The sequence below is a fragment of the Schistocerca cancellata genome, chromosome 1 (genome assembly GCF_023864275.1).
Source record: "Schistocerca cancellata isolate TAMUIC-IGC-003103 chromosome 1, iqSchCanc2.1, whole genome shotgun sequence".
NCBI lineage: Eukaryota > Metazoa > Arthropoda > Insecta > Orthoptera > Acrididae > Schistocerca > Schistocerca cancellata.
The window spans coordinates 530,751,450-530,776,610 of NC_064626.1; positions in this window are offsets into that span (position 1 = coordinate 530,751,450).

The following is a 25,161-nucleotide window of genomic DNA, read 5'->3' on the forward strand; positions in this document are numbered from 1 at the left end:
TTCCCATGTCTGCCTGTAAAAGGTGAAAGCGAAGTAGTCTCCGGTTGACAGCGTTCCCTGTTGTTAGTTGTCCACTATCGGCGACAACTGGAGTAAATGGCGTGGAACCAAGAAGTGGTGTGTGTGAGCACTATCTGGAGGCTGCTGCTCTCAACTGAGACACTCCAGGTGAGTGGTTGTGCTCGTGTGTTGGCATCGTGTCACAGTATTTGTTCAGTACCTTTTACTTAGTACACAATACCAACATTAAATTCTTTTACTAAGCAATTTCACAGTTATCGTGACATCTAGAGCATACTTCAAGTAATAAAGGGCACAGCGACCCCTCGTAAATAATTTTTACTGCAAATCTAGAGGATACTGTGGACTGGAATTACGTATACTGAAACCAGCTGTCCTCAGTGTGCACTCAACCTTTGACATGTATAACCCAGTGAACAGTGTGCACTAACCGGAGGCTCCTTTGGACGAGGGCGCTCCGCGGCCGGTCCAGCAAAGCGCTGCTTAGATACGAAGGCGGTCAGCGAAGCGAGCAATGGGAAAATCCCCAGTGCAGGGGAATTGGACTGCTGTTGCTCGCTTAGCTGAAGGACAGACAATGCACCACAAACGGCGGAGCGTCAGGCAGTCTGCAATCAGCCACATTACATACTAAAGTAAATGTGACTACATCAGCGATTTCTGGAAAATGAGTACGCCCAATGAATGATATTTTCAGTATCTTAAAAACTACAGAAGTTAATAATTTACAATGACGAGACATTGTCAAACTGAATCTTAGAATTAACAACTTTTAAACACTTCACGCGATTTCAGCAAACGATATCTCAATTGATTGCATTGCAGTATAGCTATCAGCTCCGAAAGCTACATATCTTTATCTATTTTATTTATTACTTTACTACGTTTTTATTTCTTTGTGCAACTGTTTCTCAGAACGTCATACCCTCCATAATAACATGGCTACTGATTGAAACAGGAATGCCTCATTTAGTGTCATACTTGTGTAGTTATTTAAGGAATATTTTACTATTTTACCAATAACTTTATTTAAATATAATTAAAGTCGATAATACAAAACCATACTAATTTAAGAAGTGGTCAGTCCCATCTGTTAGCTGACCCCACTATTGAAAAGAGTGACAGAAGACACTTCCACTAAGTAGGCACAAATACTTTTTTAAACAATATTTAATGACAGTCTGTAGTCATTCAATGTGAACATAACTGTGCAAGCATACTGGCTTATTTACGTATGAAGAAACTGTTATTTACATTTATGGTAACTGGTACGAGTGTGACCGAATGATTATAACAGTGCTTTATTTAAATAATGCTGTAACAGATTAGTGATGATCCTGGTCGTCTGTACAACTGAAGGAAGATGTATTTTGGCGGGGATTGCCGTCAGCTAATGAGAATTATACACTTGTGGAGTCAAGTGGAAACGGATACTTTTCAAGTGGTGCATTCAAGGGAGCGATGGGTTCACTTTACTTTCAGATCTTGAAGAGGACACGTTATGTGGAGATCTGTTGGAAGGCAGACCTGCCTGTGTGTGTTACTTGGTTGTGTCAGCGATTGACTCTGGGCGGTGAACGGCTGGTACAATAATTTTTGAAGGGGGTCTAACCCTCACGAGGTATAAATGTGTTCCAGTGCAGAACTCTAACTTTTCATCTTGCTTTACGAAATTGAGAACAGGCACAGGATGAGTTTCTGCTCGTCGTCTCTCGTGTGTTATTGTGAAAATCGTCACACTGCACTCTCAATTATTTTGAGCTGGCGAATATTTCGTATATTGTGACTACGAAATGGACTTTGTTTTTCGTATGTCTTTAATGACTATTTTGCTACCATTCTCGATAACGCTCTTAATGCAGATTTGCTGCATTTGATAAGGTTACCATTCTCTCTGCACTAATTGGTTATCGTGTGACCACTTTTCGCTTATTTGAGATACATTTTCTTGAATAAACAATACCCAAAGGATTCTCTGATGTCGCCTACATCAATTACTGACATCAGAACAGAACCCTTTTATTACTTCTTCGTGTGTCTTTTATTTAATATTTTTGTTTATTTTGTTAATTTGCAATTCTAGCCAATGCATAGACTCTTGACTGCAGGACCAGAGCGATAGGTTATTATTTGCAGCAAGTTAGTTGCTGGGCATAAAAGTAGAGGTGAATTGCTCTACCTTACAACATTCTCGAGCTATTCTTTTTAAACCGATCCACGCGTATCCCGATTACCTAATGTACGAGCAACATCAGGTAACGTCACAATTAGTTTGCTCGTATAGAATGCTGGTTAGGGACACTACTCAGACAATAATCATTACGTAAAATCGTACTATGGGTATATATAATTATTCGTATTTTTTAGCTTATATTTACTGGTATGTATTGGCTCACATTTAAAAGCTTATTTAACTGTAGATATAACAAGACACGCACGTTACCTTATTTTAACTAATTATTTATATGTCTTTTAGCACCGTAGGTGGTCACACAGTGACAAATCTGAATTTGTGATAAGTGCTATTTCCGACTGCATATTATTTGAATTAATTACAATCACTAGGCACATCTGTTTACAAGTGGAATAAAATGTGATCTACAGACCAGTGAAAAGTTTAGAAACCTTTAGCTAGGATACTTACTTGGCTTCCTCACATGGAATGGAAAAAGTAACAAGATTTCCTTCTCAGGGAACACCGCTGTCACAAACCACTGTCTGCGTGCGTGAAAATGTTCTGTGTGCTTGGAGCTGTGAGCTAAGTCAGCGGTAGCATTGCAGCAAGTACGTAGATTACCCGAGCAGCCAGATAATGTGTCTTCCATATCGCCTTTCCGCCAATGTTTCATCTCTACCCACGCGAGCCGATGGTTGGAGCGAGCAGTTAACTCACAAACCTATGAATTTTTTCACACCATCCACTCAGTTAAGCGATGACAACCCTGAAAGAAGATGGGCTGGCACTGATTCATACATATAAACTTCCACAGTTCTCATAAATCTCAAACTGGAAGCCGGATAGGCTGTCTGGTGACAAAGGACGAAGGATAAGCGATGTGGAATCAGATATAATGAAAATAGAAAGGAGATGTCTAAAAAGTATTAAAAGCAAAGAAGAAGAAGATCCGATAGAGAGTTTTCCAGCAAAGGAATTACTAGTGCGTTAATTATAGTCACGAGAAAGAAAATGGTAAGTAAAGAAATTCATAAACACACAGTGATTTGAAGTTCAGTTTCAAAGGAAGAGGAAGATGCGCTAACAGTGCCAATATTAGCAGACAAAATGGTTCAAATGGCTCTGAGCACTATGGGACTTAACTGCTGAGGTCATCAGTCCCCTATAACTTAGAATTACTTAAACCTAACTAACCTAAGGACATCACACACATCCATGCCCGAGGCAGGATTCGAACCTGCGACCGTAGCGGTCGCGCGGTTCCAGACTGTAGCGCCTAGAACCGCTCCGGCCGGCTTATTAGCAGACAGATAATGGAAAAATAAAATATTACATCACTATAAATGAAAGGATTTCCCACAAGATGTTCATTTTTCCGCTACCTAGTTATTTTCCACTTTATTAGTTGTTACTATGTTAAAAATTTTCTTGGTCTCTCTATTTTCGTTCACCCTATATAACTTTGCCCTTCTTTTATTGATATTGTTTGTAATCGTCTCTGCTGTTCGTATAGTTCTTTTGTCGGTCTTTTTATACAGATCCCGTCTTCCTGAAGCAGACCATAGATTTTTCTCTTACTTTCCTCTCTTGTTCTTCCATCTCTTTGATATCAATTCTTACCTTGACTACTATTGTTCCTGAGGCATACAATGCTTCTGGTAAGACTACTGTAATATAAGGTCTTAATTTGGCATTTTTGGAGATATTTCTTTAGTGTAATGCTTCTTGTAATTTTGTGATATTTTCTTCATGGGATGACAAGTTCAGTCCTGTTTTCCATATAATCTTTCCCAGATATTCGGAACTTTCTACTCGTGTTATCTTTCCATACTTCGTTACCAGTAGGCATCTGCCTGTGGATTTTGTGTCTGCATCTACATTTACATAGATACTCTGAAAGCCACCAAGGTGCATGGTGGAGGTTACCCTGTAGCACTACTTGTCGTTTCCCCTCCCAGACTGTAGCGCCTAGAACCGCTCGGCCACTCCGGCCGGCTTATTAGCAGACAGATAATGGAAAAATAAAATATTACATCACTATAAATGAAAGGATTTCATTATAGAGAGATTTCAGTATAGATAGAGGAAACTCAACTTTGATAGCCATATGTGTACCAGAAGCAAAGAAACAGGAGTAATCTGAGCAGTTCTCCAAGAATCTTCATTAAGTGGCAGATATAATTTGTAACAACCTCAATGAGGCTGGAGACCTCAATGCTTGAGTAGGAAATAAACCAATTACTGGAGTAATAGTAATCAAATGTGAGCTGAAAAGGAACGAAAATGATAAATTATTGGGAGAATTTGCCTCCTACCATCGATTAGAACTTTCTTGCACGTTATTTGTGGAAAACGCTTTGGCAAGAAGACAGCGACAAGATACAGACCAATAACTGACTATGTAATATGTAGTAAAAAATTCGCCTATGTTGTTATAGACGCCAGCGTATACAGTTCACGTATGTACATATTACTAATGGGTAATTCCTAAAATAAGAATGCTTGCTGAATGAAGAAAATCGTTAAATAGAAATTTACACAAGGATCAAAAAGTTAATAAGGCATATTTCCGGCAAGACGAAAGTATGAACTATCTGTATCACTCAACGTATAGAACCTTACACGAAGTGTGAAAGGATCTTCACCTCCAGCCCCCCCACCCCTCCTCCGATACTTGAGAACAAAGCACAATGCGTTGATACAAGCACGTGAAACAGAAAATATTTCTTTGGCATTTTGTTCAACTCGCGCGTCCCATTGGTTGAATGTTGGCCATATCGTCAAAGCGGTGAACCTTCACATGATTGTGTGCATTTTATCGTTCTGTGGTAGGCTCGTAATGATAACACGAAGTCTCCTAACCAGCAATTATTTTTTCCAGATAAGACCTGTTCCAATCACGTCGCAGCAGGTGTTCAAGCGTCATTGTTCGGGAATCATGGCGTGGGGGGCATACTTTGCACTCACTTCTGTCTTCTTCAGAAAATTTTGGAGAACAACAATAAATAAAATAGTGTGAGACTGCAGTTATGGAATTTTACTGCAAGATCGATTTCGAGACTTCACTCTTGTTCCTCAAATGTACCTTTGTATCTGTGGATGAGGAGTGAAGTCTCGAAATCGATTAATCAATAATACTTGCAACACCGCAACTACAGTCTGATGCTCTTTTATTTATTGTTATTAATATGATAGATAATGAAGACTCTGTCTTGAGCACTTGATTTGCAAATATTGCTCCATTGCGGTTGCACGTTCACTTCTTAACGCTGCCTACTCACAAATGGCTGGTCTAATGGACATCTATTGTTTAGAGTTGTACATTCAAGCTGAGACCATAGTTATTGCGCTGACGTCGCTTATAGATCAAACAAAAATCGTCCTTGGAACATTTTGAACGGACTGTGTTTGTGCAGAATTAGTTGGCGGTAACTGAAAGATAAAGCACGAGAGGACACTCAGATCAAATTCTCTTAAACTATGGATTTATCGACTCTGCAATATGGAATGAGACGTGAATCAAGAGAACATAACAAGGAAAAATCCTGTCTATGAAGAGGAAGTACGTCCTGAAACAAGACGAGAAATTCCTCAACACAACTTTTTCTGGGGCACGGCAAATTGTTCCTTGCATGTTTATAAATTCTGCTTTGACTGTAGAAGTTTCCGGCTATCTTCGGTAGATCTGCAGCAGTAAACTCATTTTTTTTTTTATTTCTTTGCCACTCCGAATAGGATTCGCCAGCAGATATTTGTCTTTTACTGGAGGCTCATAAAAATTTCAGTTTCATTACTATTTTCTTTCGTTGTGCGTCGTAAAATGTTTCATACATTCATTTGATTCCTTATGACGGAAACATGAGTTTTGACGTCTTTCAAAACTGTTGGTGATGTCCATTTCGCAGTTAAATTGTTGCCTCTGTTCTGCATAATTTCCGTCAACAATTCAACATGCGATACGTTCGAACGTTATTATAACTTAACGAATGCATCATTTCAGTATAAAATTAATGTTATTCAAAATCTCATCTCTTGGTTATCACACGCGTTATAACATATTTTGATCTCGCCGACAGCAGTCTTGTATATTCGCTCTTGTTTCGCCATTACGTCCTTTCGAAGTAGCTCTTTGTTTGCTTTCTGATGATAATCAGCGTGTGGCTCCAAATATGAGCAGGATAATACAATCTACGGACTACAACTGTTTTGTTTCGAGAAAAGTTCCTACAATAAATTCAGAAATGTACGTGGTTTCTTTCCTCATCATCTGCTCAAAGCACTGTCTCGACTACACATCTCCATTATTTGTATAGTGGTAATTATATTGACTCTAGGAAGCAGAAAACTAGAGAAATTGTGTGATGCGGATGCTAATTATTTCCTCCTCTATCACCGTCATTAGATCGCTGCGCTTAAGCAGTTTTCAGAACACACTTATGATGTGAGGTACACGGTTATTATGTACCACGAAATTGATTTTAAGATCTTGGATAAGAAAACATTTTGGTTTGTATATAATTAGACTGTGGAAGTCGTAGTTAGTAGCATACAGTAACCAAGCGTTATCACTGAAATGAAAACGTTCATTGGCTATCAAAAAGCGATGGTCGCCAGCAAAGAGAAATGTCACACCGTACTTTTGTATGAGGAGTACAGATCATGGCTACCTCACCAGCGTCTTTTAATTGTGGATAACGCAGTGGGATCCTCATCCTTAAATTTTTTATGTGCAGCTCATTGTTTCGTCTTTCAGTGTATTGCCCTCCATTTCTTCACGTGCAGCTGATTGGAATCTTTGGATTAAATTATTGATTTCACCTTAGACAAAATGTTTTAGTCCTCTCCCAAACATCTGCACCTAGACCTGACGTTGCAATTGATGGACAGCCTATGAAATACGTCTCACAAATACATGATTTCAAATCTTGTCATCATTGAATGTCTGTCAAGGACTTACCCGGTCAGGAACACAGGAGAGCACTTCAGACATATCATTTTTGAAGAAATCCAGAATAACCATAGGATACTGACATGGAGTCACTGTACCTAGGCGCATTCGTCGCAAACTCTCAAAACGAATCGTCATTCACCGCGAATATAACAAAGGTTCTGACCCCCTCCACCCTCACACATAAATACACACACAACCATCCTAGGACACTCTGGATTTCGTTAAATTATTTTGGTTGTCAGAGTGCAGCAGTCAGTGCTTTTGCAACAGTCTGCAAGTGCTGCCGCAGAAACTAGATGAGCTCTTCGCCGTCTTCCGCCCCCCCCCCCCTCCCCGAATTTGTCTACTTTGACGAAAATGTTTTCCGTAAACTAAATGGTTGCCGACCCGAAACCAGAACCGGAATCCAAATACTGCTATACCGAGCACATGCGATACCTTGTTTCGTTTATTTCTTATAACTCAATCTGTTAGTGCTCGAAAATTTTAAAAAATTGTAATACAAAGCCTTACGGAGGTAAACTGTTTGTCTTTAGTGCCTTTAATACAAACGTAGCTTTTTTCGGCCGATACTATACAAATTAAAGAATCCCCCAATAATATCTTATCCGTGAGGTCCTTTAGACACCTATTGTACAACTGTACGACTGCATCTTGTTTTCCACGTTTTGTCAGAAATTCCCCATTCTCTGGTCGTTGTATGAGAGAGAGAGACTGATTTCTTGAAGAATGGTCAATTCTGGGAATTTCCTGCGAAACACAAATACTACGGACAATGAGAATAGTCAAACATCATTGGATTCGGAAGGGCTGAAAGAGCGACACTCGTTTCAGATCAATTGACATCAAAGCGTCAAGGGCGATTTCGAAATCACGAGTCAGTTATTTCCTCCAACTGGAAATAGAAGGGCTACATGTGAAAGAAGAATGCAGGTCTGTAGAGAACCAATTACGAGTGCGACAAAGGGCTACAGACCACGCATCTGGCCTCAGCGCACCGTTAGCTATCAAATAGTGTGTCTTTCATTAAGGTGGCATTCAAGATTAAGTGTTTCCGACCTCACTATCGTATCAAAGAGGTTAACGTTCGCGACAAATTACAGTCTACGTATTGTTCTTAAAAAACGTAGATCCATTGCTGTTATTTTCTTTATTTATTAGGCAAGAATTGCAGTTTTCAGTCATACAACTATTGGTTTCTCTGTAGGCAACGTTATCTTCAGAACAAAAACTAAACTCAGCAAATCTAGCAAGGGAGCAACAACATTAAAAAACGACACCATTACAAGTATCAAACCAAATGCAGCAGACGCTAAGGTGTAGTTATACGGTCTAAGCTAAGGTCAGAAACAACTTGAACACAAACATGCAGGAGATTAGTGCATGATATTCAGGACATCGTGTGTCATGCACTGCTACCTGTAAAGGCTGTATATAAGTTATTTTACACGCTATACTGCGACATTCGGTGTCATACTTTTAACTTGCCCCTTTTATAATGTTGTCGTTCGTTTTTTATCTATGATCAGTTTCATTTTTCTGGTTTACAGATTTCAAAAGGGTTGTAACATATAGTCGAAAACGGTTATTTTACGACTGCAAACTGCGATAATTACCTCGAGGAATAAAAGAAAAATTAATGGCTCTGAGCACTATGGGACTTAACATCTGTGGTCATCAGTCCCCTAGAACTTAGAACTCTTAAACCTAACTAACCTAAGGACAACACACACATCCATGCCCGAGGCAGGATTCGAACCTGCGACCGTAGCAGTCGCGCGGTTCCGGACTGACCGCCTAGAACCGCTAGACCACCGCGGCCGGCGGAGAAAAATTAATAATTATCAGTCACCGCATTCTCGGAAATGACAATTGTGTTGTCAAACGTTTCAGTATGCAATATCAATTCAAAATCTTACAGACATTATAGAAATTTAGAGTGAAGGCTCCACAAAGATATATTTACTATGGTCTCAGCACCAGAGAATTCAATTGAATCCTATCGCTTGAATTTCGCTTGTCAGATATTTCTGATTTCTGATTTCGCTGCTGTCTGCCTTCAATCTTCCTCCGGAGTGGGTCTGTTTTAAGGCACGGGAGCGTAGAGCACGATTTCCGCCATTGTAACAGTAGCAAACCCAATGCTATTGTTATTACTGTTGTTGTTATTATTATTAATGTTAGTATTATTATCGTTAGTTCCCCCTTAGCAAAGCGCTGAACCAGAATTAGGTTACATGATTTTTTTTTTGTTTCTTTCTTTTTTTCCAAAAATGTCTCATATATTCAGTGTTTTTCTTCTTGCTCTCTTCTGTCCACTTCTTTCCTGTTTTCAGCTTTTTTTTTATAAAATTTTTGTTTTCTGATTTTCTCTCTGTTTTTTCTCTGGCAGTCATGTCTTCTCTGGAGATGCTTATTTTGATTGATTGATTGATTAATTGAGGGGGCTATGGGACTAAACGGCGAGGTCATAGGTCCCACAAGATGTTCATTTTTCCGATACCTAGTTATTTTCCACTTTATTAGTTGTTACTATGTTAAAAATTTCCTTGGTCTCTCTATTTTCGTTCACCCTATATAACTTTGCCCTTCTTTTATTGATATTTTTTGTAATCGTCTCTGCTGTTCGTATAGTTCTTTTGTCGGTCTTTTTACCCAGATCCCCTCTTCCTGAAGCAGACCATAGATCTTTCTCCTCACTTTCCTCTTGTTCTTCCATCTCTTTGATATCAATTCTTACCTTGACTACTATTGTTCCTGAGGCATACAATGCTTCTGGTAAGACTACTGTAATATAAGGTCTTAATTTGGCATTTTTGGAGATATTTCTTTAGTGTAATGCTTCTTGTAATTTTGTGATATTTTCTTCATGGGATGACAAGTTCAGTCAACTCGGACACTCGTAATACTGTAGCTGAACACTACAGGTTTGTTCTTCCTACTCATCCGCATAAACTTACATTTTTCCATATTTAGGACTAGATGCCATTCATCACATCAACTGAAAATTTCTTCTAAGTTATCTTGTATCTTCCTATAGTCACTGAACTTCGGCACCTAACCGTAGACCACGGCGTCCTCTGCAAACAATCACAAACTGCTGCCCTGTCCACCAGATCATTTATGTGTATAGAGAACAACAGCGGTCCTGTCTCACTTCCCTGGGGAACTCCTGACGATACCCTTGTTCTGATCAACACTCGCCGTGTGAACACTGTGTTTTTTCGTATGAGATTTGTAGCTCTGTTTTGACTGGGATTTCGTGTACCGTCAAGAGCTTCTTTGGATACCTTTCTATTATTTTTTATGATGGCTACATCAGCGCCAAAAACCAGACATTTTATGTTGACGCTTTTATCCTTGTGCCTTCTCTACCCCACTGCCTCCTTTATTCCATGTCCTGATTATTTTCTCCAAAGACGAGTTAAATAGAGTCCAGGCCTCACTTCCGTCTTGATTTCGAGTTCCAAGATATCTTCCATAGATATCAGTCTGGATGCTATATTTGTCAATGTTTCCTGAATTAGCTTTCTGGTCTTGTTGTCCACCTTCATTTCTTCCAATGTGTGAAGAGTGTTTCTACGCCTATGGAGTCGCAGGTCTTCTTGAATGTTACTGCGGTGTCCTTGGTGTTCATCGTTATATTATAACGAACACATAAATAGAGAGAGATACATGAAAAAGGCAACACTTACTTTTTCCTTCTTATCAGTATGTAGAGACCCAATTTCATACTATTATTGATCTAAAATTTATGTGTGTTTAAGACGAAAATGCTTTGTTTGAAAAAGAAAACTGGTGCGTTATCATATATTGAATCCATTGGAAAGTAAAACATTTTACTTAAATACTACTCGTCTTCAGACACCAAAAAGAGTATATATGAGAGAAAACCGGAACTTCGGCTACATGCTGTTCAAAAGTTAATTCTGAATAGTTAACATTGTCTTGATACGTTCCATAAAAGAATCGTTGCATGAAAAATTATTAAAATTAATACTACTAATATGTTGTGTAAAATACAAAAATTGTTTTCGCGGACGCCACAAGAGAAGTGGCTACAGTTGACATATAAAGATGTAGTATAGTTGTAATAAGATCGCATTCCTTACATTTTGTGTACTTAATAGGTAAAACCTGGGGAAACATACTGTTATTTCAAACAAGTAGCTACTTTGGGGATGGTGGGATATTTTGTGAATACCATGCCGGACCCGTACTGCAGGGGAAATCTGAAGTCCATTTCTGCAAACTCCTGAGGTGAAGATCGATGTTTATATTAAGCGCGGCCTATGGCATTTGAAATTAATAATAAGTTCCACCATCACTGTGTATCATCGTAAGAAAGAATGACGATGAACTAAGATTTAATGTCCTTCCGTGGCGGTGCTTTTAGAGACAGATAACAAGCTCGGACGGGATAAGAATGTAGCATAAAATCGTCCGTAACCAACTGAAAATAACAGTCCTGTAGGAGAGCTTCTGCAAAGTTTGCCCTATTTGCCCAAGAAATTCACAGTGCCGTAGACACTGGCGAGCAGATTGATGCCGTATTTCTGGACTTCAGGAAGGCATTTGATACGGTTCCGCACTTACGTTTAGTGAAAAAAATACGAGCTTACGGAATATCGGACCAGGTTTGTGATTGGATTCAGGATTTCCTAGAAGAAAGAACACAACATGTCATTCTTAACGGTTCAAAACCTGCAGATGTAGAGGTAATTTCGGGAGTACCGCAAGGAAGCGTGATAGGACCTTTATTGTTTACAATATACATAAATGACTTAGTTGACAACATCGGTAGCTCCGTGAGGCTATTTGCAGATGACACGGTTGTCTACAAGAAAGTAGCAACATCAGAAGACTCGTACGTACTCCAGGAAGACCTGCAGAGGATTAATGCATGGTGCGACAGCTGGCAGCTTTCCCTAAACGTAGATAAATGTAATATAATGCGCATACATAGGGGCAGAAATCCATTCCAGTACGATTATGCCATAGGTGGTAAATCATTGGAAGCGGTAACGTCCGTAAAATACTTCGGAGTTACTATCCGGAGCGATCTGAAGTGGAATGATCACATAAAACAAATAGTGGGAAAAGCAGGCGCCAGGTTGAGATTCACAGGAAGAATTCTAAGAAAATGTGACTCATCGACGAAAGAAGTAGCTTACAAAACGCTTGTTCGTCCGATTCTTGAGTATTGCTCATCAGTATGGGACCCTTACCAGGTTGGATTAATAGAAGAGATAGACATGATCCAGCGAAAAGCAGCGCGATTCGTCATGGGGACATTTAGTCAGCGCGAGAGCGTTACGGAGATGCTGAACAAGCTCCAGTGGCGGACGCTTCAAGAAAGGCGTTACGCAATACGGAGAGGTTTATTATCGAAATTACGAGAGAGCACATTCCGGGAAGAGATGGGCAACATATTACTACCGCCCACATATATCTCGCGTAATGATCACAACGAAAAGATCCGAGAAATTAGAGCAAATACGGAGACTTACAAGCAGTCGTTCTTCCCACGCACAATTCGTGAATGGAACAGGGAAGGGGGGATCAGATAGTGCTACAATAAGTACCCTCCGCCACACACCGTAAGGTGGCTCGCGGAGTATAGATGTAGATGTAGATGTAGATGTAGGAGACGAGGTACTGGCGGAAGTAAAGCTGTGAGGACGGGGCGTGAGCCGTGCTTGGGTGGCTCAGTTGGTAGAGCACTTGACCGCGAAAGGAAAAGGTCCCGAGTTCAAGTCTCGGTCCGGCACACAGTTTTAATCTGCCAGGAAGTTTCATTTCAGCGCACACTCCGCTGCAGAGTGCAAATCTCATTCTGGAAACATCCCCCAGGCTGTGGCTAAGCCATGTCTCCGCAATATACTTTCTTTCAGGAGTGCTAGTTATGCAAGGTTCACAGGAGAGCTTCTGCAAAGTTTGGAAGGTAGGAGACGAAGTACTGGCGGAAGTAAAAAAAATATTGTTTAAATGGCTCTGCGCACTATGGGACTCAACATCTTAGGTCATAAGTCCCCTAGAACTTAGAACTACTTAAACCTAACTAACCTAAGGACATCACACACACCCATGCCCGAGGCAGGATTCGAACCTGCGACCGTAGCAGTCCCGCGGTTCCAGACTGCAGCGCCAGAACCGCTAGACCGGCGGAAGTAAAGCTGTGAGGACGGGGCGTGAGTAGTGCTTGGGTGGCTCTGTTGGTAGAGCACTTGTCCGCGATAGGCAAAGGGTTCGAGTCTCGGTCCGGCACACAGTTTTAATCTGCCAGGAAGTTTCATATCAGTCCTGTAATTTGCCTTAGACAAACGCCTGTAGTTGGATGGTCAGAAGTATTTTGTAACCCAGTTCCGCACTAATTCGATTCCGTTGCCTTTACCACAGCGCCACATTATTGGGTAATATCACCTCGCTGACTTCCATCAGCACACCGACGCAAAATGATCTTAAGCATGGGATAAATATAAACAATAATCTTATGCATATAGACTGAGAGACGCTACGTACAGAGAAATCGTCCTAAGCAAATGAACTGTAGCCACTTAGTATGCCGCATACATTGTATCTATAGCAGGCTTGGCTCACTGACATGACATAAACTTGCACTATATCCAAGAACATGCAGTGCTCTCTGGTACCTGTAATTCATGAGCACTGAGGTATGGGGAGTTTTGAATTGCATGATCTCTAAAACCTCTTAAATACAAAGAGTCCTTTCACACTGGATCAACTGAGTTTACTTACAAGTCCATTCTGAAAAAGGAAGAAACCGCAGGACAATTGCTTAATCCACAATCTTTTATTGGATACACTACTGATTTCGAAACACCATCCGGTGTAAGAAATAAGATCAGTTACTATCTGATGTCATCTACAGACCAGATGATGGAACTTTAAGTGTTCCGAAACCGGTCTTGAACCCAATAAAAGATTGTGGATTAATCAACTGTCCCGCGGTTTCTTCATTTTTCAAAATGGGCTTGTACAGTCGCGGCTGCCCAATAAGAAGAACTCTTTTACTTAAAAGATATTTTCTGAACATTTGATTGTTTGATAGTTAGATTTAAATTAGAATCTAACGATTTATTGCAGCTTCATTTGACACTCTTAGTCTTACTGAACTATTCCTGAAATTATTATTAATATTTGGCCTTGTGCTCAGGTAGAAAACCCGACGAAAACCGCCTGTGACAGTTTTCGACATCCTGTTGTCAACTGATTAACTAATTTTGACTCCGACAGATAAAATCGGCTATTATACAATACACATCAGCACAAAAACGTACTCGATCTCATGAGCAATATTAGTAACAACTAGCGCCCGGTATATTTTCACAATTACTTATTTTCCTTCACTTCTAGCTTAATAGTTCACGAATTATTTTGCCAACGTTGACATATTTCAATTTATCGTTGCATATTTTATAAATTCCTTACGTTTTCCAACAACATTAGTAGGCCACTCTTTACAAAAAATATGCAAAATCGGCCTACCACAAAAGTTGGAGAAAGGAAGTGAATTATCTCCAAAAATCATACTATAGCGCAATAAACAGTTTCAATTACACTTTCAGTTGGGTTTTGAAGGACGCATATATGTTTAATTTTCTAAGATTCGGAATTTCAGTTCTAAGAGACAATGCACATGCAATTACAATACTGTAGTAGTCATTATTCCGTGCAGTATACGGCTTCAAGAGCTGTCGAGATTGGTAGCGGTGTAGACAAAAGACTATCATATTTAAGGAATGTGTGCACCAAGAAATTTTGCCAAATCCCGGGTAGTTATAATTAAAGTCCATCTACTCACAGACGTCCTGTACGTGCTGTAATTATCGTATGGCAGCGAACTCTGTAGCCTTTGTAATGCGTTAATGTGGAAGTGATTTACACTAGAAAAAATTTGTTTCCGTTTTGGCCCCTAGGTGGAAATCTCGCCCTGTGAGTACAAAAAGACGTATAGAAATGTCTCCATATGTAATGGATTAGTAACGGCACGTGAGTAGAAAAATTGCAATAAGGCGTACAGTTGATTTTAATATTACCCGCCGCTAACACAATTTGTTTAATACGGACACCACAGCTTTCGACGAGATGCTGCACAGCGCCAGATTTGCACCTAGTGAGAAAACTGCAACTAATTTCTTTTAACGAAGATTGATTCCGCATTAACGTATTAGTAAATCCACCCAGTTTCGCTACCACACGGTAATTACAGAACATAGACCTCAGTGAGTAGCTGAACTTCAATTACAGCCATCCGGTAGTACGTTTTGCGTTTATCAAGCTTCCTGTAATATCAAAATTACGATCTTTGGTTACGGCGGACGAGGCTTTCACTACTGATGTGAAGAGTGGAGATTATTCTAGGTCGATCATGCAATAAGCTGGTTGGATAGTTTATGAAATCCCAGTTTCACCAACGTACACAAAAAACCGAACAGTGCAGTGGTCTAAAAAGCAAATGTTACTGACGCAGATGCAGAACATTCCAAACTCTACAAACGAAATTTTTCATGATACACTATGTCATCAAAAGTATCCGGACAACTGGCTAAAAATTACTTCCAAGTTCATGGCGCTCTCCATCGGTAATGCTGGAATTCATTATGGTGTTGGCCCACCCTTAGCCTTGATGACAGCTTCCACTCTCGCAGTCATACGTTCAATCAGGTGCTGTAAGGTTTCTTGGGGAATGGCAGCTCATTCTTCACGGAGTGCTGCACTGAGGAGAGGTATCGATGTCGGTCGGTGAGACCTGGATCGAAGTCGGCGTTCCAAAACATCCGAAAGGCGTGCTATAGGATTCAGGCCAGTCCATTACAGGGATGTTATTGTGGTGTAACCATCCGCCACAGGCCGTGCATTATGAACAGGTGCTCGATCGTGTTGAAAGGTAGAATCGCCATCCTCGAATTTCTCTTCAGCAGTGGGAAGCACGAAGGTGCTTAAAACTTCAGTGTAGGCCTCTGCTGTGATAATGCCACGCAGAACAACAACGCATGCAAGCCCTCTCCATGAAAAACACGACCACGCCATAAAACCACCACCTCCGAATTTTACTGTTGGCACTACACAAGCTAGCAGATAACGTTCACCGGGCATTCGCCATACCCACACCCTGACATCGGATCACCACATTGTGTACCGTGATTCTACACTCCGCACAACGTCTTCCAATTGTTAAATCGTACGATGTTTACGCTCCTTACACCAAGCAACGCGGCGTTTGGCATTTACCGGCATGGTGTGTGACTTATTAGCAGCCGCTCGACCATTAAATCCAAGTTTTCTCATCTCCGGCCTAACTGTCATAGTACTTGCAGTGGATCCTGATGCAGTTTGTTATTCCTGTGTGATAGTCTGGATATATGTCTACCTATTAGGCATTACGACCCTCTTTAACTGTCGGTGGGCTCTGTCAGTCAACAGACGACATCGGCTTGTACACTTTTGTGCTTTACATATCCCTTCATGTTTCCACTTCACTATCATACCGAAAACACTGGACCTAGAGATGTTTAGGAGTGGGGAAACATCGCGTACAGACTTGTGACGCAGGTGACAGGCAGTCACCTAACCACGTTCGAAGATTGTGAGCTCCGCAGAGCGCTCCATTCTGTTCTCTCACGATGTCTAATGGCTATTGAGGTCACTGATATGTAGTAGCTGGCAGTAGGTGGCAGCACAATGCACCTAATATCAAAAACATGTTGTTTTGGGGGGGGGGGGGGGGTCCGAATACTTTTGATCACATAGTGTACTTGTAAGAGCTTCGCTATTGTTTCTGCGAATATTCCGTGGTGAAACTTCAAGTGACTGAATATCGCGCCCTTCTAGAAGAGTACTATAGGCAACAGATTCCTAATGAATGGATGTTAAGCAAAAACTATTTTTATTTTTGCTGCCACAAGGCTCCGAAAAGTGTGCTTCTCTAGAGACGTAACCAGCACATATGTGTGGTCGCCGACGAAGCAACGTATGTGAACGTTTCATTAGGAATTCATTGTTGGTGGAGGCAATGAAAAACACTTAAATCTATTGCTGTTTTCCTGCAATGTTTTGGAATTAACAAATCATTTAACAGTAGCTCGTGCTGTGAATGGCTGCGTTAAAATGCTGTGGCCTGAGACGATGCAAAAAGGAAAAGTATTCACCTAGTATAGAACTACGGCCTACCTGCTGAAGGCGGTTACTGCCCTACACGCACTCTGACTACATTTAACTCATTTCCCATGTATGGTCTGTCATTGTAACGTATCACTAAGGGAGTGCGCGGCAACTACCCAGAAGTGAATAAAGTAATGTCGTACACCAAGGAAGTGTTTCTCGCATCCCTGCATTATCTATCGTTCTGTAGAGAATTGCTGCCGAAGCTGGGGCTGACGCCCGGGTCCGTCCTAACGAGGTGGGGTAGATACAATGGAGCTACCGGTGTTTTATAATGAACATTTTGAAGCTGTGAAATCTGTGATTGACGCATTTCCGACAGTATGTTCGGCTTCGGTACGAGAAGCACAACATAATTTCACAGTATTTTCGGCTACATATTGTATAGATACGAATTGACAATGCGGTCAGAAAACCAGAAAAATTTTATTAAATGTGACAATGGCTGTGGAAGCCATATGTTAGGCTACGTTACCAGCGGCATTAAAGAATTCGAATGTACCCGGTTGGGTTTGCATAAACCGTTAAAAATAATAAGAATGTGAATTTCAAGCTGATTGAAATTAGAGACGATATTGGGAGAGGGCAGTGATTAATTTGTGAGATTGTTTTGGAAATAAATCCGGACTACTTGACTTTTAGTACTATCTACAATATCTCAGGAGAAGAAGAGGTTCCAGCGGACACCCTTTCAGAAATATTTCATCTACTATGAAATTTGCAACATCTACTCCATACAATGTGGAGAAAAGATTTTGGTCCACTAAAAACATTCCGCCTGATCGCCGTTATCCTATGACTGCAGAAAACATGAAGGAGTATCGTGTTCTTCATTGTGATTCAGAATGAACGTTAGTAATTTCAGGTAAGATGGTCATTTTAGTAAACACATGAAACGGAGAATAATGTTCTTTTGTTAACTATACTGATCGACGATTGTGTTAAGTCACATCAGTTGAAGTTATCGTCTGATATTCGATTCGAGGTAGGGTAATCAGAATATCGATGGCAATCGATTTTACTCCACTTCAGTATCTTATGTCGTATCGAGTATCGCTAAGATCCAAAATTAAAAACTCTCCAAGTCCACCCACCTCTATACAGAAAACCATTCTTTGACCGTTCAATATAAAACTTCAAATAAAAAACAGCTTCAGCCGTCCACAATTCATATTTTATTGTACTTATACAACCAGTTTCGGCATTACTCCACGCCAGCTTCAGGCCGCTCCCACCGAAGTGTAGGAAGAATCCAACCTCAATTCTTCCTACACGTCGGTCAGGGGACTTGAAGATGGCGTCGTGAAACGCCGAAAGGCACAATAAAATTTGAAATAGAGATGGCTGAAGGTGTACCGACTCAGCAGAAAGGTGAAGCGACCACGGTGCTGTCGGCCCGGTTACTTGATGTTCAGGCCGAAGTTCTGCTGTAACTCGAGTGGAAGAAACCAGCGCTGTAGCAAGACAAGCACTGGCCAGGCCCATACAATTCCAGAAATAGAAAGTATTATAAAATGTATCTTGATCATGCATTTTGGTGTTTTTTGTGCATTTAAATGCAGGGGAAGGTTTTGTACCTTGGAAATGTTGCAGTGCGAAGCAGTGTACTTCTTGTGTCTGAACAAAATTACCTGGTGCGGCAAGAACCATGAGAAGCGGGTCAAGCCAACCGAGCAAGTTGCACAGTACTGCGCGCTAATTCGGTGAGAACTGCTGCCTTGGCGCCAAGGTGCATACTTCACGCTGTCACCAATCAGGGTGACGAGAAGCGCCACAGTACCGACACAGCAGAAAAGTCGGCCCGATTAGAGTTAGACTTATCTCACGCAGAGGAATGGAAAGAACCGACCGCTTACAATAGTTACCGAAACTTTAGTTCTGAATAAACAGAGTTTTTCGGTATTTGTTTAGTCTCGGAAAAAAAGTTTTTTTTAGTTTATTACTACAAACCATATAAAAAACGGCTTGTCAATTTTCCGTAGCAGCAGTACCAAAATGTTTGGTTGTTGAATTCTTGCTAGAAACGAGTAACTTTTTTTTTTCAAAATTTCCCTTGTTTTGAAGGATAGGGTTACTACAGAAAGTAATAACAAAGCCGACAGATAGAAACCAGAAACAAACACTTGACGTAAGACAGGTACAATAATGTATCTGTTGCGGTGCTGTATGGTCTATTAGACGGTCCACGCGTGTACGTTCTGTGTGCAATACTTACCACCTCCTGGTCTACACTTTAGGTCCTCATTGTCATCATCACACACTGGTTGTGCTGCAGAATGGCCCCAGCCCTAGTTTGGAAGTATTTTACGAAATTCAACAGCAGTGAAGTACAGTGTCCATTTGCTTTGTGATTACAATCTGCAGGACGGAAAGCAAAGTTTTGACGTCATATAAGGAGGAAACATCCACAATATTCGTTGAAAGGCAAGGTAAATTTCATTGACACACCTATAATTTTATTGACGTTCTATAAACTTAGAATAATAACTCAATTCTTAATTTTGTGGTTGCTTCAAGTGAAAAATTGATACCATGCAAAAGTGACGATGCAGGAAATTATCAACTACTGCCCTTACACCCTCGATGTCGCTACGCCCGTCTCTTTCGTCTTCGCAGTCTTTGCTGGAGACAATGAGACCGATTTCTGTCAAAGTCTCAATACTATATCGATGGAGATCAACTACTCTTTCCATTCATCAGAACCTTTCAGTCTTTGTTCGGAGTCTACGTTTATCATTGGAAAAAAATGAAACGCGTTTACTCCAAAAAACGGTTATTTTGAGCGGTTTTTAACAGTCAGGTTATACTGGAAACGAAGAAAAAACGGTATAATCAAAAATCAATTGTTTCAGCGAGAATCGTCATCCCTAGTCCGCCTTTATCAAGCTACGAGGAGAGGTCTGTGACGGTCCACAGTCTGCTGGTCTATGAGCTGCACAGGTCTACACATCTTCTGCTTACAAGGGAACCTCCCCATCGCACCCACTTCAGATTTAGTTATAAGTTGGCACAGTGGATAGGCCTTGAAAAACTGAACACAGATCAATCGAGAAAACAGGAGGAAGTTGTGTGGAACTAAGAAAAAAATAAGCTAAATATACAAACTGAGTAGTCCATGCGCAACATAAGCAACATCAAGGATGATATCGGTTTAGCAGCGCCGTGGTCCCGTGGTTAGTGTGAGCAACTGCGAAGCGAGAGGTCCTTGGATCAAGTCTTCCTTCGAGTGAAAATTTTAATTTTTTGGGAGTGATTATCACATCCACAAGAAAACCTAAATCGGGCAAGGTAGAAGAATCTTTTTACCCATTCGCCAAGTGTACAAGTTAGGTGGGTCGACAACATATTCCTGTCATGTGACGCACGTACCGTCACCAGTGTCGTATAGAATATATCAGACCTGTTTTCCCGTGGAGGAATCGGTTGACCTATGACCTTGCGATCAAATGTTTTCGGTTCCCATTGGAGAGGCACGTCCTTTCGTCTACTAATCGCACGGTTTTGCGGTGCGGTCGCAAAACACGGACACTAAACTTATTACAGTGAACAGAGACGTCAATGAACGAACGGACAGATCATAACTTTGCGAAAATAAAGAAAGTAAACTTTTCACTCGAGGGAAGACTTGAACCAAGGACCTCTCGTTCCGCAGCTGCTCACGCTAACCACGGGACCACGGCGCTCCTAAGCTCAGACCATCCTTGATGTTTACCTATCTTGCGCATGGACTACTCAGTTTGTATATTTTGCTTATTTTTTTCCTGGTTCCACACAACTTCTTCCTGTCTTCTCGATTGATCTGTGTTCAGTTTTTCAAGGCCTATCCACTGTGCCAACTTATAACTAAATCTGAGGGGGGTGCGATGGGGAGGTTCCCTTGTTAGACGTCGGCAGCCACGGCGCTGTGCTCATGCAGAGTCCAAAGCTGGAGAGCTCGGCGCTCTGCAGTCGGAGGGTCTCTCGGTGGCCCTCAGTTCGTGACTACGAGCGCGCAGCTGCTCCTTGGCTCCCATTCCTGCGGACAAACTTTCCGCTGCCTGCACGGTCCGTGTGGCTGCCGGTGGCTGTTCCTTCCGAGCGCAGTCTGCATTGTGGTCATCGCCTTCTTCTGACGCTGCTAGCTCCAAGAGGGCCGTGTGGTTGACGAGGCGAGTCGATACTCTGTGGGAATGCGACCTTCTGCGGTCGCCGGTGCTGACGCCGCGCCGCCGCCCACCTTCAGCTGCGAGCCACGCGCTGGCCACCGCCTACTTCAGCTGGCGTGTACTGCCGACGTCCTGTCAGTGTTGGCAATCTGTAGCGACGTCACGCCCACCGGCGTAGACTGAATTATAAACATATGGTTTGTCAATACTGTTTCGCTGACGCCTCATCAGGCGTCTAACAGGCGCCCACCCACCACACTACCGCTCACCCACCCTCTTGGGTGGTGATTCGCTGACATCCTAACCTTCTCCTGCAGTCACCACCATCCACTATGGCGACCGACCAATTCTGCCGTTGCAGAAGATTTTTCACGCTTTCGCCTCTGGCTAACCATATAATAGAAATATGATGTATTTTCTTACTAGGAGACAAACCCAGCATTAACAGGGTATTCAATTTGCGAATTTTCTGTTAGCAACGAAAGCAAAAACATAAACTGTGTTTATAGTGTAATGTCGAAAAAAAATCCCTTTCCCTGTATTCTTGAAAATACCATTGAAATTATGAAGCAGCCATACTTGTATACATAATGTACAAATGTATAGTGATATAACCAGTACTCAAATTAGGAAATACAGGGTGGTCCATTGATCGTGACCAGGCCAAATATCTCACGAAATAAGCGTCAAACGAAAAAACTACAAAGAACGAAACTTGTCTAGCTTGAAGAGGGAAACCAGATGGCGCTATGTTTAGCCCGCTAGACGGCACTGTCATAGGTCAAACGAATATAAACTGCGTTTTTTTTAAAATAGGAACCTACATTTTTATTACATATCCGTGTAGTACGTAAAGAAATATGAATGTTTTAGTTGGACCACTTTTTTCGCTTTGCGATAGATAGATAGTAACAAACATATGGGTCACAATTTTAGACGAACAGTTGGTAACAGATAGGTTTTTTAAATTAAAATACAGAACGTAGGTAAATTGGAACATTTTATTTCGGTTGTTCCATTGTGATACACGTACCTTTGTGAACTTATCATTTCTGAGGACGCATGCTTTTACAGCGTGATTACCTGTAACTACCACATTAATGCAATAAATGCTCAAAATGATGCCCGTCAACCTCAATCATTTGACAATACGTGTAACGACATTCCTCTCAACAGCTACTATTTCGCCTTCCGTAATGTTGGCACATTTATTAACAATGCGCTGACGCATGTTGTCAGGCGTTGTCGGTGGATCATGGTAGCAAATATCTTCAATTTTCGCCACAGCAAGAAATCCGGGGACGTCAGATCCGGTGAACGTGCAGGCCATGGTATGGTGCTTCGACGACCAATCCATGTGTCATGAAATATGCTATTCAATACCGCTTCAACCGCACGCGAGCTACGTGCCGGACATCCATCATGTTGGAAGTACATCGCCATTCTGTCATGCAGTGAAACATCTTGTAGTAACATCGGTAGAACATTACGTAGGAAATCGGCATTCATTGCACCATTTAAATTGCCATCGATAAAATGGGAGCCAGTTATCCTTCCTCCCATAATGCCGCACCGCCGGCCGTGGTGGCCAAGCGGTTAAAGACGCTACAGTCTGGAACCGCGCGGCCGCTACGGTCGCAGGTTCGAATCCTGCCTCGGGCATGGATGTGTATGATGTCCTTAGGTTAGTTAGGTTTCAGTAGTTCTAAGTTCTAGGGGACTGATGACCTTAGAAGTTAAGTCCCATAGTGCTCAGAGCCATTTGAACCATTTGAACCAATGCCGCACCATACATTAACCCGCCATGTTCGCTGATGTTCCACTTGTCGCTACCATCGTGGATTTTCCGTGGCCCAATAGTGCATATTATCCCGGTTTACGTTACCGCTGTTGGTGAATGACGCTTCGTCGCCAAATAGAACGCGTGCAAAAAATCTGTCATCGTCCCGTAATTTCTCTTGCGCTCAGTGGCTGAACTGAACACGACGTTCAAAGTCGTCGCCATGCAACTCCTGGTGCATAGAAATATGGTATGGGTGCAATCTATGTTGATGTAGGATTCTCAACACCGTCGTTTTTGAGATGCCCGGTTCTCGCGCAATTTGTCTGCTGCTGATGTGCGGATTAGGTGCGACAGCGGCTAAAACACCTACTTGGGCATCATCATTTGTTGCAGCTCGAGGTTGACGTTTCACATGTGGCTGAACACTTCCCGTTTCCTTAAATAACGTAACTATCCGGTGAACGGTCCGGACACTTGGATGATGTCGTCCAGGATACCGAGCAGCATACATAACACACGCCTGTTGGGCATTTTGATCACAATATACATAAACACGATAACTACCTTTTCCGCTATTGATAAACGGTCCATTTTAACAAGGGTAATGTATCACGAACCAAATACTGTCCGCACTGGCGGAATGTTACGTGATACCACGTACTTATACGTTTGAGACTATTACAGTGCCATCTATCACAAAGGAAAAATGTGGTTCAACTGAAACATTCATATTTCTTTACGTACTACACGAATATCTAATAAAAATGGGGGTTCCTATTTTAAAAAAACGCAGTTAATATCCGTTTGACCTATGGCAGCGCTATCTAGTGGACCAACTATAGCGCCATCTGGTTTCCCCCTTCAAGCTAGACGAGTTTCGTTCTTTGTAGTTTTTTCGTTCGATGCTTATTTCGTGAGATATTTGGCCCGGTCACTATCACCGGACCACCCTGTATATTATTGAAACTAATTCTCTGTGATGTTCGTTTAGCTCACAAATTTCCACTACACTGGGCGCAAGTGCTTTGCTTCTCTACAACGCTATTTTCTAAATGTCTCTACCGAAACCCCTCTGCTCAGCTCTACAGACGGCTGTTTTGCTTGTGACGGAACGTCACATTAACTGACATTTCGAGAAAAATTAAATGCGTTTTTTGTGTGCTAAAAAATAGTGGCGTGTGAACAATGAATTATTGAAAGACTGCGCCCGTGTCCGCGATGAATATCAAATATTAAAAAGTGTAATTTATTATCTGTAAAGCCCGCAAACAGCGATGCGTTCAACAAATAGCCTTTTTTCTTATAGTATCTGTGTAATGTAGAAGGAGAAGAACAGAGACTTTTTTGGGTTAGACCTTTTTTCCTAGCTTGTTTCGTTTAGCGGAAGGCCGCCATTGTATCACAATTTGATATTTAATAACATCGTGTTGCGGGGAGCTCTCTTTCCCTAGCAACATTTGGTCGGCCATTCCGCTGACGATATTTTTTAGTTAGATATTGAGTCTGTAATATTAAATGTAAATTCTGGAGACTTTTCTATTTTGATCTTTTAATAGTTTCAAAGCTAGTAAAGTAAAGACAAATTCAATTCATTAATGTTTTCGTACTGAATGAGTTCAGTATGTTTCAGATTGGCCACTTAACGGCAGATGAGATTTTCCTGTTTTTGCCTTGCAGGTAACGAATAGTAAATACAGAAAAATATTCCTTTTAATAAGCATAAAAAATATCTCAGTTTCTTTGTGAAAGTTGGTACACAAATGATCATTAGCCCCTGAGAACCAAATTAATCATTACAGTTTGCATAAAAGCACTCATATTTTCTCTCCACAATAGCAGCGCTCACACGAACTATCTGCTAGAAGGCCGTGAGTCGCGCGCTGTGTATAAAATATTATTT